Source organism: Nannobrachium achirus (assembly GCF_963921795.1).
Source record: "Nannobrachium achirus genome assembly, chromosome: 17".
Taxonomy (NCBI): Eukaryota; Metazoa; Chordata; class Actinopteri; order Myctophiformes; family Myctophidae; genus Nannobrachium; species Nannobrachium achirus.
In genome coordinates this window covers 5,689,450-5,701,122 of record NC_137824.1, presented here as the reverse complement: position 1 = coordinate 5,701,122, position 11,673 = coordinate 5,689,450, and the positions used below count along the sequence as shown (strand labels likewise).

Sequence of the window (11,673 nt, the reverse complement as noted above, 5' to 3'; positions counted from 1 at the left end):
ACCCTGGGAATTTTTTTTGAGTACTCATGCGCGGGCACGAAGGCGCCCGCAGCGCCCGCGGTGCAAATTTTGAGGTTTTCCCGCACAAAACAGCGTATATTTTGGGGGGTCCCACGCGCCTTTTTGGGTGGGACCTTTACAGTTATGTTAACGAATTTTCACACCAGAAAGGTAGCACATTGCATCCCAGCTAACAATTTTCCCGATATTTCTGGCGTGAGAACGTCGTCACGCCGCCTCGCGATCGCCATTAGCGTGTCGTTCGCCAGGCGTGTTACGCTGCGCTGACGTCACGTCCTTGATCAGCGTACGCCAAGCTTTACGCCAAGCCTCCAAACGACGTCACTCCGGCGGAGCACGGCGTGCGGCGATAGCGAGCGTATAGCGTGACACCGTCGTATAGCAACATCATTATGCCCCCCCCCCCTATATTGTGTACCCTCCTCCCCTCCCACCCATATTTATACAATCAGTTGAGGCACAGACATTAACTTCGTTTTCTTTTTTTATTAAAATGTACACAAGCAACAATATCAGTTGTACAGATGTGAATCTCTTATTTCGTTATTTTTGTTTACAAGTGCTTTACAATTACTGTGCATAGTACTGTGTACTGTCTGTCATTCAATTTTATGAGTTAAGAGCAGTGGTCCTCAACCTTTTCTGGCCGTGACCCCCAAAATAATCATATTTTAACTGGGGACCCCCTACCCTGACAAGCACTAAGAGTTGAGACATTACATTTTGTAGAACACAGTTCTATTGTGAAAATAGCAGATCTACATGCTCACAAGCATGTAGATCGGCTATTTTCACAATTTCTGCCTCTAATATTTGACAAATTGGCCCATGTTTAATTTGTCATTTTAAATTAAAAAGTCCTTCAATTGTCCCTTTAGAAATGTGCAGTTACCCTCTGCAGTGTTGAGTGAGAAAACAATGTTGCACATTAAGGTAATCACTGAGTTAGAGAATGATATCAATGAAAATAAGCCCTTGCAAAACCTCCAATAAAAACTTCAAGCAATCAATGTATTACACAAAGGTTGCCATCTTTATATCATTGACAACTGGTAAACCTGCCTGAAAAGAATTTAAATAAAGTATGGGTGGGTTAACAGTGAATTTTGATATCCTAAAGGCTCTGCTATCTATTATTTTGGGAAAGGTTAATCATTTATCCTGTATGCTAAAAACAGAAAGGTGTAAACATAGCCAATATCCAAGCTCAATACACATGTAACCTTTCTATAATAGTTTAAACTGTACTGTGGCACTGAAGAGGTACAACATATAATAACATTATAACCACATGTATATCGGAGGACTTTGTAAACATTAAAAGTATTTAGTCTTTCTATAGACAGATTGTGTGCATGCTGTCAACCCTAAAAATGAATTACAGTACCATCAGAGCTGGCATTGGACAGAATTGGAACCAAATTCCCATCATCAGTTTGTTTCATGAAGGGTATGTAAAATTAATTCAAATAGAAAGGTTAAACTGATCCACTTATGAAACTAACATGAACTCATATCTGCAGTACCCAGATATAAGGGTAATGGTGGGGATGAACAATATTTTGAACTCTAGAAACAATATTCAAAAGGTTTAAACACAAAACATCCTTTAGGTAGAGAACAGTGGGAAGGTCAATGAACTTTGTGTACGGGTGGTGCGCGTCCCATAGAATGCTTGGTATTCTGGGCTGTGCTGCTTTCGTCTAACGTCGGAGGTCCAACTTGGTGTCGCGTAGCCATGCCAACATCTTGGGTCCTAGGTCGAGAGGCTTTATATGGTCAGCAGTTCAGTTGCCGGCGTGGTAGGTGGCGAGACTTGTCTGCTTAGAGGCGCTGCTGGTGTGGTGTAGGATGTGCCAATCAGTGCTTTAATGGCCATGGCGAGGGTGACAGCCTTTCATCTGACGCCGGCCGGGGCTGTGCTGCGTCTTGTCGTCAGTTAACTGTGTCATCGGCTCTGGAATGATAAAGAACAGATCATTTAGTGTGTATTTTAGTCATCACATTATGAGTACAAAATCTCTCTGAGCCAAAAAAGCCTTATCTACGAGCTCACAACGCATCACGCTGTGACGTGTTGTGAGCTTGTAGATAGTATATTTTTGTCTTACTGTGAGCTTACCAAGGAGCTGGATGTAGGACTTCATGCAAGAAGGTCTTCAGCTAGGTGTGGGGACCGGGTCTTCCTGCAGGAGGATGTACAACAGAGAGAGTGTGTCAATAATTGAATAAATGCATTTCATTTCAATACATTTCTTTTCCAGATTACAGTAATCTCCAAGCCAAAAAAAGCTGATCTATAATCTCACAACGCCTCACGCTGCGAAGCGTTGTGAGCTTGTAGATAGTTAATTTTCGGCTTACTGTGATGTGTGCTTACCATGCAAAATGGTTACAGCTGGAAGCCTATAATAGATACAAGGCAAACAAAGCAAAACAAAAATAGGAATCAATACAGAGAAATAGTACACATAGGTAAAACCAAATTAAGTGTCCATATTAACAGTCAGTGCTACATAAGCGTCTCACCTTGGGTTGCTGCATTGATGATGGCATAGTGGTGGAGGTCGATTTACACGTCAGACAGGAGGTGAGTGGGCGGGTTACAGCTGGAGACCTAAGATAGATAGATAGCTTTATTATCCCACAAGGGAAAACTGACAGTGCACACTTTCTGACAGTGTACACTGTCAGGGACCATTTGGTTCCATGTGTACACTGTCAGAGTTACAGACACAGACCTGCAAAAGCTATCTGTAAAAGCAGGGACCATTTTTACGCTCAGAGAGTTACAGACCTGTAAGAGTACATTTGGTTCCATTAGTACACTCTGAGTTACAAACTTGTAAGGGTCAATTTGGTTCCATTTGTACATTCTGAGTTAGACCAGTTGAGCCCATTTGATTCTGTTTGCACACTGTCAGAGTTACAGAGCTGTAAGTGTAAGGGTCCATTTGTACGCTCAGAGATACAGACATAAGGTCCATTTTGTTTCATTTGTACACTGTCAGAGTTACAGACATGTAAGGGGTCCATTTGGTTCCATTTGTACACAGTCAGTCTGAGTTACAGACCCCTAAGGGTCCATTTGGTTCCAAGAGTTACATACTTGTAAATTACAGTAAATAAAATAGTTACTAAAACCTACCATGCCTCTTCTCCAATGGTGGACTTGACGCTGCAGTGAAATAACTATAGGGAGAAAAAAAAGAATAAAAAGTAAGAAAAAAAGAATGATGAATGAATACAGTTTGGTTGTTTTTGTGGGTGACAAACATCACAGTATTAAATCACACATCATTATCACTACAATAAAATCATTACAGTAGGTGCACAGGAACAGAGAAAAAATTACAAAATACATTTTAAAGCCGAAATTAAGAAAAATCGCAAGAAAGAAAGTTGAAACTGATGTTGCTGATGTACTAGCTATAGCTATCTAGCAAACACAAAAATGCAGAAGACAAAGAACACTCCAACACATTTAAAAATAAATTGAAAAGCAAAAATGGCCAGATGGAGAACATTAGACAAGACATTTTAAGGCTATAGTATAGATAGATAGAGTAAGGTTTACCTACACACGACACAGACGTATTGTTTACCTTGCATGTAGCTAAGCTAACAAGCTAAACAAAAGGCAAACAAAGCAAGGTCTCGACTCTCACACGGACATTTAGACTTTACTACACAGATCAGACTTCCCCACATATACACTCACCGTTTCAAATGAATTACATTTCCAGGAGTAGAAGGATTAAGTATATAATTCAACATGTAGCTCTCCAAATGCATCCCGTCCGTTTTCTTTGTTGGCTGTTGTTGTTGGCACGGCACCGAAAGGCACCGAAGCATAGCACGCCACGGAAGCTTTCTCTTCTTACTTCCTGTCTGTGGACTCCGTGTTATTGAGGTGCACCGCCACCTACTGGTCTTAGCTGAATATATCAATATAATGTAACTATAAATATAAAACATATATTTATTATTAGAGTTAGAATTGACAATAGGCTTATATTGAGTAAACAAAAAAGCTCTAGATTATATTCACCTTATTTTGTTTATAACACCAACATAATGATTAAAATTGGCTTCATAGGTTCAGGGTGAAAAATGGCAAAAACATAGAAAAGTAAAACAATGTTGGTGTCCTCTCATGTGGATCATCATCATCATCATCATCATCATCTTCATCATCTTCATCATCATCAAATGCATCAAAACTAAATTTAAATCCCAAAACATTCTAGCAGCACTATAAAATGCAAGGAAAATGTTGGGAGAGCACATCATTATATTTGGTAATAGTTGAATAAAAGCCATAGCCTACATTAAATTTAAACATTAAAACCCTACAAAATACAAGTTGACAATGCAGGCCTAATGAATAAATAAAATAGCAATAACACAAGAATCAAAAAACTAAAATAAATAAATAAAAATAAAATAACTTTATTCAGAAGAAATTAATCATTGGAATTGAATCAGTATTATTACTGAAGTCATCTTGTTTTGTTTGAAACAGTAAATAACACCAATATAATAATATTGGCATAATAATAATTGCCATAAAAAAATTACAAAGGTGCTGTACAATGAGAGAGAGAGAGAGAGAGAGAGAGAGAGAGAGAGAGAGAGAGAGAGAGAGAGAGAGAATTTCCTGCTTTAAGGGTAGCGTAGCGTGAGGACGTGAGGAGGCCGTTACACTATAGCTATACGCCACTCAAAATCGTCACGCTAAGGAATTCTAGATAGCGGGATTGATCGGCGTGAGGAGAGCTGAGCGTCGGCGTTTCCCGCACGGCGTGGACCCGCTCTTAAAATACCAGCGTCACGTCATCAGCGGCGGAGCCTTGTTAGCTGGGATGTCTTGACTTACACTAATAATGGAGGCAAATAAAAATGCCATTTGGTCCTGAGAAAAAGTAGGCTAGTATTACCAGGCAATACAGTAATGTTGCATTTGCAATATTGTTGACACATTTTTAATAAAATATACTAACTCTGCACTTGCTCAGAGTTAGTTAACAATAGACTAGCAAAACAGTCTATCACCAGTGACTTTATGAATGAACATACATCAATATAATCATGTTATTCAAATTGCAAATAGCTTTTCATGTGTCTTTGTTAATTGAGCAGCCTAAATAAATCCACATTTCTGTGCATGATTTGCATGAAGTTGAAAGTATTCAACTCATGTAGGTTTCTATTGCACCATTAATTGATATATAGGCCTACATTGTGTATAGATCACATACAGCCTAGTCTGTATATTCATTCATATAGGCTGCAGGCTACGCATTGTTGATAGACCATTAATGTCTTCATATATTCACAGGTGATAAATAATTTGTTCACTGTTAATGTTTTTGACAATACACATAGGCCTAATTCATTCATTCATACTCGAGTTAAAGTGGAACAGGCAGCCCAGTATTTTATCCAATCATGGCCAATGTATGCTTCAGTTCATTGTACTAAGAACTGGGTCACACGTTTTGACATTTTCCAACTGGTTGCTCGCTGCAACACCGTTGTATGACGAAGTATAACTCCAGGCGGACAGCAGCCGCTCGTTGTTTCGTTTCACCAGCGTCGCCAAATAGGGTTAGGTTAGGCATAGTACAAGATTTCACCAATTCTCACCATCGTGCCTGCTATGACATGTGAATTCACCTCAGAGGAGGGTTTTAAAAGTTTATTATTAGCCTACCTGTTAGACTCGTTGGCAGCACTAAGGGGCGAACAGTCGCTGTGCATCGACTCGCACGACACCACGGCCATTCTCCGTATCATCTTTATACATTAATCTGATTAATATCGCTGTTATGTTTCCGAACTATAACTCGTTGGCGTCGCTGTGAGATGCGTGCATGCTGAAACTAAACCAAAACCACCTTCTTATAACTCTATGACCAAAACAAACAGACTCCGTCCGCCAATCGGTTAAATTCTTCTTCTGTCGACAAAACGAGCATCGCTTCCGTTCTAGTGCTCCCCAGCGCCATGCACCCCATTCGCACACCATTCATGTGGTGCCTGGGAGGAACTACACGGGACAGAGCAAAAATGTTCGCCTCACTTTGAGCCACAACACCATGTACAACACTGATGCAGAATGTGTTACCATCCCCCGAAAATGCGTAGCCGTTAGAGGAGTTTGCGTACCTGCGTACAGAGACTAAAAATGCGTGCTTAGTACGCAAAATGCGTACAGGTTGGCAGGTCTGTCTATGACAGCATGGGGTCTTCAACGTTTTCAGGCCAAGGACCCCTTTGCTGAGAGAGATGAAGCAGGGACCCGCCAATATATGGTATATTGTATACAATTGTGTTGCTGATTAAAAATGTTCGTAGATTTCTTAAACAGCTTAGACTTGTTTGACAGCACTGTCAGTGTATGTTGGATTAATGTGTATTTCCAGACATTGAACCACTTGAACTGTCAATACTTAATCTACTCTTTTCCTTCACCAAACTCTTTGCCAGAAATAGACGATCTACAAGCTCACTTGTAGATCTCTTGTAGATCTACTATTTTTGGCTCCAATCAAAATCGGGAAGCTAGGGTTCATAATTGTTAATGTAAAAAAAAACATGATCCTATCACACAAAGATTTGGCACTTTAAATTAGGGGTGGGCGATATGGTGATGAATTTCACTGAGACGATACAATGTCTCCACGATATGACTTTTCAGAGATGTCATATATTTTGTGATACAATGAGGGAGCCTAATAAAAAAAGATCCTGTTGAATTGTTAATACAGAGATTCATTGCAGAATTCATTTAAACCTGCAATTTGGTCTAAATCAGTAGTTCTCAAACTTTACAATGTCAATGTCTCCCCTTAATTTACGGGTCCATTTGGTTTCATTTGTATACTGTCAGTTACATACTTGTAAGGGTCAATTTAGACCTCCCAAAAGGAACCCAAAGAGTCCCTGGACCCCACTTTGAGGACCACTGACTGGTCTAAATGGTCTCCTTTTTCTTTTAGTTTTTACTACCTTGTAGGAGGTTGTACTGTTGATTAATTAACTGGTAATAACCATAAAAACCAACATGAAAAAGAATCATGATAAGATTGTGTATCGTGATACAGCTTGGAAAAATATTGTGATATTGTATTTTTTCTTATTGCCCAGCCCTACTTTAAATGTGCTGAATAGTTACCCTACGTGACACATGTTTAGTCAGACTACAATGGTGAATATAAGCATTTATAATTATAAATGTATTGTTGAGGCTGCGACTGAGAGTAAGTAAGTAAGGGTTAAGTTACTTTTGTCACAATCATCATGATATAAAATTTTCATATCGTCCCATCCCTGGTCATAACTAACTCCATAGTTCTATCAGATTCTCCTCTTCTCAGTGGAACCACCGTCTGTATGTTCAAAACTGAACATGATGGAAGTCTGTTTATTGTATTTCCTCTAGTGTTTAATTTATATTTTATTGTGATATGGATGTCCCTTCACAGGAAGCAGAGGTTGTCTTCCTGTTTGTCAACGTAGAAGGAAGTTCCACAACACAACGTGACGTCCTTCTGCACGACGTCTCTCTTCATCCAATCAACAATCACTACGGTATGTTGGCATTGTGATCTGAAATCAAATAAACAGTCATTGACTTGGACAGCTACGTGTAACATCTGAAGTTATTGGGACGACGGCTGACGTGTTGATCAGGTCTGTTCATAAACTTGAACGAGAATGAGATTCTTGATTCTTTACAAGCCAAGTAACCCTGAAACATGACGGTCAACTAGGGCTATAGGGTTAAAGGAGTAGTTCACCCCCAAAATGACTGTTTATATTGATCACTCACCTCATGGAGACTTGAAACTATGGATATTGTTGTTTTGTCATAATTTGAGGAAAAATATCCATGAATTCAAGTCTCCAAGGGGTGAGTAAAAAAACAACAACAACAAAGTATTTTTATTTTTTAAGACCCCAATTGAATCAAGCCCAAAAGCTTTCTTGTGGTGTTTATAATCCTTTTAGTTGACCTTGTACCAGTGAACTGTATTGTTATGGAACTGTACCTTTTCCTTTAAAAACTTCTAATAAAGTCTTCAATCAATCTATCAGGTGAGAACCAGGGGAGAGACCACAACCTACTCCTATAGGACCGACCAGGACGGGGAGTGGAAGTGGAACAGCGGGGGTCCATCTGATCTGGTTCCAGTTGATCCTCTGGGGGTCCTCCATGAGGTCATCCTGGGGGTCCTCCATGAGGTCATCCTGGGGGTCCTCCATGTCTCCTCCTCAGTGTGAAGCTGCTCAGAGCTCAGTTCAGAATGGATTCCTCTGGGGTAAGTGGAGCCCTACAAATACAACCTCTGTCATCTTACATAGGCTCTGTGTAATATACACGGCCATAGATCGTTTTTTGTTTTGATTGAAGACTTTATTGTCAGTTTGCATAGGAAAAGGCACATAAAAGGAGATCCTAGTAAGCTTTCCAGCTTATTTACACAGGAACCACTTCGTGTATCTCATATAAGATTGAAAGACATACACATAGAACAGTACTTTGCATAGGGAATTGTCAACAAAAGGGGAGGAAATAAAAAGTAGTAATACAAAATAAAACAAGGGAAAAAGAAACAATAGTAATGAAGTGAACTAGGGGATATGTATTTACAAAGGAAAAGGGGAGGTAGTTATGGCCTTAATTTATTACAAGTTTCAAATAGTAGCCGCTTGTAGGTGACTTGTAGGTCATATCCAGTCAGTTAGCAGACTGATCTCTGTAGCAGTAAAGTGCTCTGTATTGCATTTGTTCTCACCCAATAATGGATGCCTCAGACATGGAGTCAGATATAGTTCTGGCACAAAACAAATGTATGTTCTCTGCTAGAAGTTTTCTGCCAGAAATGTGACCAGTTATAGAGTAAATATGTCCAAAAGTGTCTGAAAAGCCACATTACACTGATGTGATTATATTGACCATTCCATTTTAAATTTGTCTCCAACTGTAGTCAAAAAGAGGCTCTCTGATAATAAAATCAAAGAAAAAGACCAGCACACTGTCAAGAACTTGCAAAAAGAAATGTAATTCCATGTTTCTGCTGTTGTGTTGTTGAAAGACTGTTCTCCATGCTGGGAAATGATTTTAATGACTCACCTGCGCCCTCTGCAGTCTACAGATGGTCAATATAAATTACCATCATAGATCACCTTATAAACAAACTGTTAATTAATTGATCTGACTCTTATCATGTATCATTACTATTTCTAAATAGAAGACATAAGGAACTATAGATGACGATGATGGATGAGAGAGTGTAGAACCAACTGTATTAAACTGTGATGTCTAAGTTAATCTTGTGACTATGATGTCTGTTCTGTGTTTTAATATCTGGGTTTATACTCTGACAGGGGTCTTCAACGTTTTCAACGAGAGAGATGAAGCAGGGACCCCCCAATATACGGTATATTGTTTACAGTTGTGTTGCAGATTAAAAATGCTCATAGATTTCTTAGACAGCTTAGACTTGTTTGACAGCACTATTAGTGTATGTTGGATTAATTTGTATTTTCAGACATTGAACCACTTGAACTGTCAATATTTAGTCTACTCTTTTCCTACACCAAACTCTTTGCCAGAAATAGACGATCTACAAGCTCACAGCGCCTCACAGCGCGAGGCGTTGTGAGCTTGTAGATCTACTATTTTTGGCTCCAATCAAAATAGGGAAGCTAGGGTTCATAATGGTTAATGTAAAACACATGATCATATCACACAAAGATTTGGCGCTTTAAATTATGGGTGGGCGATATGGTGATAATTATCGCTGAGACGATACAATGTCTCCACGATATGCCTTTTCAGAGATATCGTATACATCGTGATACAATGAGGGAGGCTTATTTAAAAATCCTGTTGAATTGTCAATACAGAGATTCATTGCAGAATTAATTTAAACCTGCATTTTGGTCTAAACTTTAAAATGTCAATGTCTCCCCTTAATTTACGGGTCCATTTGGTTTCATTTGTATACTGTCAGTTACATACTTCTAATAGTGGGGGAGCCAATCAAGTGATTCTGCTGGTTGTAAATTTGGAATGATAATTGTTGGAGACATGTATATCGTCATTCTTGGGGTTCTCACAATGCCAAAAAAACATGTCTTCATTTTTTCTTTTGGGGTTTAGCATGTGTAATTTGCATAATTAGCCAATTAATTGCCAAAAACGGGAAATGGCAATAACTTTGCTTCTAGGTTACTTATAAAGGTGATCTAAGAGTCTAAGTCCATGTTTGTGAGGTCCAGAAATTCATATGTTACCATTGTGAAGTCATACAACCTTTCATAATTAGCATAATCAGCTTAAATTAGTCAAGCAACTGTGCTTCAGCTGTGAGGGATCACTGCTGATAAAGCTAATCATAGTTATTGAAAACACCTGAATGATGCTGCTTGGACACATCATCAGTGACTAATCAAGGATAATGTGTTTCTGGTCTGCTTTAAACTGTAGTAAAATTGTAGAAATGAACAATTGATCTGAATTACAGAGTGGATAAAGGATTAACACAAATGAAGTCAGTGTCTGGGCCAGACTGAAAAAGGTTCAACTGAAGATGTGGAAGAGTGCAGGAAAAGTTGTGAAACACAAGCTCGTTGACCAGGTGGTGGAATTGAAGGATGACAGGTCATTGTTTGCTCGAATGCTGATTGTTGCTCGATCACGGTCAGAGATCAACCTCAAAGAAGCCATTGGCCAGCACAAGTTCACTGCCAAACCACGTGCTCTCTTCACAGTGACTGGTGAGCTTCGGCCCTGCACAGACAAGAGCAAGCTCATGACCATTCTCGAGGAGCTGCAGAATGAGAAGAGGACTGGTGACGTTGGTGTTGATCAGCAACCACAGAGTGCTGCCACTGACAGTTGTCCCCTGCCATCTAAGAGTGTAACTGTCATAGATGGAATGGCATTGGTACAGGCAATGGGAAAGCCATCATGGATCAAGATATGTTCCCAGTGGGCTGACCACTTCATAGCCATACTGGACTTTACTGAAGGAGGCCACGCGTATGCGACGCCAGGGTGGCAAGCCTCCTACCACTTATCATGTGGAAGACAACACCGATAGGGAAGGTGTCTGAAAAACAGTTCTTGTCAGGTATCTACACCAAAGATGAGCTGACTGTCTATCTTGCTAAGAAAGCCCTCCAACACTTCCAGGGGAAACCCAACGTTTTCATAATCACGTCAAGGCAAGATGTCCACTCAAACTATATCGATGTAAAACATCTCCACAGCTCACAGGACTAGGCTGACACAAGGATAATCCTGCACAGCCTGGATGTTGTCCGAAGAGGGGCAACACAGCTCTACATTGAGTCCCCGGACACTGATGTCTTTGTTCTTGCAATCCGACGGTACAATCAGCTGTGCAAGGATAACTATTTCATCACCGGTGTGGGAAACAAAAAACGTATCATCTCACTGGAGCCAGTAGTGCAGGCACTGGGTGAAAAGAGGACTTCAGCCTTACCAGGGTTCCATGCCTTCACTGGAGCTGACCAGACAGGCCATTTTGCTGGAAAGGTAAAGTTAACCTGTTGGCAAGCCCTAAACCGGTGTCCTGTGGAGGTGGTATCTGCATTTGCTACTCTAGGTACTTC

General features: G+C 40.0%; 1 long non-coding RNA gene across 1 annotated transcript; it reads right to left on the bottom strand.

Moving 5' to 3' along the window:
- Positions 1 to 506: 506 nt before the first annotated feature.
- Positions 507 to 3,861, bottom strand: LOC308302033. The gene is made up of 6 exons (XR_013962925.1): positions 3,743 to 3,861; positions 3,170 to 3,213; positions 2,551 to 2,638; positions 2,402 to 2,427; positions 2,144 to 2,207; positions 507 to 1,978 (listed from the first exon to the last, which is right to left on the bottom strand). It is a non-coding gene; the product is annotated as an uncharacterized lncRNA (long non-coding RNA).
- Between the last annotated feature and the right edge of the window lie 7,812 nt (positions 3,862 to 11,673).